We start from the raw sequence: 2850 nt of genomic DNA, 5'->3' as shown, positions 1-2850 counted from the left end.
ATTGTAATGTTACAAGTTGGTGGATCTGGGTTGTCGGCGTCCGGGGACCCGGGTTGGGACCCGCTGGGGGCCTGTGGTTCGCCGGGTTCCCCTAGGTGCGGGCCCCGCGTGCCTAGGGGGAATGTGCGCCGTCTTGTCGATCGTCAGAGCGTGGCCGAGTCCAGTCGTGTACAGTGGCGCTCCGTCAGGTCGCCGCTTGCTGTCGTCAGCGGTGATGGCGGTGGCATTATAGCCATGCCGACCTTGGTCAGCGGGTAGGTGAGGGGCACTGTGGCCACGCTCCGGCTGACCAGAGGCATGGGCAGGGCACTGTTGCCTTGGTCATCAGTGGCTAAAGACTCGTCCCATCGTACGGCCTGGATGGGACGGAAGCTGACCCGTGGCTGGATTGCGGAGCACGCCATGGGTGGAGCTGGCTTGTTGAGGAAGCCTTGGTGGTGCCGGGTTCGGCCGTCTTGTGCTACTTGTTGAGGCCGAGTCGACGTGTCTTGCCGTGTCGGAGAGTTCGGCCGGGTTGCGAGGTTTGGCCGGGTCGAGCGACCCGACCAAGCGCGTGCCGGCTTGAGGGGCGATGCTGGCCCTGTTGTTTTTGAAAAGGATCCGGGTTCTGTTGCCTGCTCGGGGTTCATCCCCCCAACATCGGGTGCCCCCTGGACCGCCTCTTTACTCTATAAATACCCCAATATTCCAGAAACCCTAGGGGAGTCGACGAAATATTCATGCAGCCGCCGCAGAGTCCAGAACCACCAGATCCAATCTAGACACCATCACGGAGGGGTTCACCACTTCCATTAGTGCCTCTCCGATGATGCGTGAGTAGTTCTTTGTAGACTTACAGGTCCGTAGTTAGTAGCTAGATGGCTTCCCCTCTCTCTAGATTATCAATACAATGGTCTCTTGGAGATCCATATGATGTAAGTCTTTTGGTGGTGTGTTTGTTGGGATCCGATGAACTTTGAGTTTATGATCAGATCTATGTTTTTATCCATGAAAGTTATTTGAGTCTTGTTTGATCTCTTATATGCATGATTGCTTATAGCCTCGTATTTCTTCTCTGATATTTGGGTTTTGTTTGGCCAACTTGATCTATTTATCTTGCAATGGGAAGAGGTGCCCGGTAGTGGATTCAATCTTACGGTGCTTGATCCCAGTGACAGAAAGGGAACCAACACGTACGTATCGTTGCTACTAAGGATAACAAGATGAGATCTATATCTGCCACAATAGATAAACAGATCTTGTCTACATCATGTCATCGTTCTTATTGCATTACTCCTTTTTTCCATGAACTTAATATGCTAGACGCATGTTGGATAGCGATCAATGTGTGGAGTAATAGTAGTAGATGGAGGTAGCAGTTGGTCTACTAATCTAGGACGTGATGCCTATATAATGATCATTGCCTGGATATCGTCATGATTATTTGAAGTTCTATCAATTGCCCAACAGTAATTGTTTTCCCACCGTTTGCTATTTTTCTCGAGAGAAGCCATTAGTGAAACCTACGGCCCCTGGGTCTCTTTTCATCATATTTGCCTTTGCGATCTATTTTCTCTTGCATTTATTTTCAGATCTATTAAACCAAAAATACAAAAATACCTTGCTGCAATTTATTGTTATTTATTTTATTTGGCATTCGATCTATCAATGAACTACAAATTTACCTCGCGTCCTTTGCCTATCTTGAGGCGCCGTACCCCGAAAGGGATTGACAACCCCTTTAACACGTCGGGTTGCGAGGTGTTGTTATTTGTGTGCAGGGGCTGTTTACGTTGTGTTTCTTGGTTCTCCTATTGGTTCGATAACCTTGTTTTCATATCTGAGGGAAATACCTACCACCGTTGTGCTGCATCATCCCTTCCTCTGTGGGGAAATACCGACATAGCTTCAAGTGACATCAAAAGGAATTTCTGGCGCCATTGCCGGGGAGGATCTTCAACATAACCAGGTTCCTAATCACAAATCTCATCTCCTTGCAATTTACATTATTTCCCATTTGCCTCTCGTTTTCCTCTCCCCCACTTCACAAAAATTTGCCATTTTATTTGCCCTCTTTTTCGTTCGCCTTTTTCTCGTCAGATCTTTTGTTTGCTTGAACTTGTCACCATGAGTGACTTTGGTATGGCAGAAACAGATGATGGCCTAACTCCTAAAATGGAGCGTACGGGTAATCTGGATGCCAGAACTTTTGTTTTGGGACAAGGAAATTTAATGGGAAAAGAACATATCCAACAATTTTCAATTGTGTCGAAAAATTAAGTCTTGACGATATTCCTATACTTAAAAGGACTAAATCTTATGCGGAAGCTATTTCGGCACTTGTTCTGAAACTTGAAACTAAATTTATTCGTACTCATCCTACCTTACAAAGATTGTTTTATGAGTTGCCCATTATAAAGGATCCTAAAGCTAAAAAGTTAACCACTCTTGTTTTGATGAATGAATTCGACTACATAATACGGGAAGCTAGGGAAATCTTTGATTTTTATGGCATGAATCGTGAAAAACCCTGTGATTGATGAAATTATTTATAATAGTAATTATGCTTTGAGGTATTTGCTTGGAGACAACCGATTCTTTGATGAAAATCTTAAGAAGCAAGTCCCTGTTTTAGATATGATCCAACAAGTTTTTAACGATGTGAACCAACACTAATCGTGGATCACTGTCGCAAATCAAAGGGGTTATTATAAAAAGCAACTTGATAGTGCCAAGGTTTCCATGGATAATGTGTTTTATGTCTTATTTACAAAACTTAGATCCTACGCGTTATGCCTAGCTAGGGGCGTAAAACGATAGTGCTTTTTGGGAGGCAACCCAATGAATAAAATTTATTTTTGCTTTTTGCTT

This window comes from Triticum dicoccoides, chromosome 2B, assembly GCF_002162155.2.
Source record: "Triticum dicoccoides isolate Atlit2015 ecotype Zavitan chromosome 2B, WEW_v2.0, whole genome shotgun sequence".
Classification (NCBI taxonomy): Eukaryota; Viridiplantae; Streptophyta; class Magnoliopsida; order Poales; family Poaceae; genus Triticum; species Triticum dicoccoides.
This window is presented reverse-complemented; position numbering follows the sequence as displayed.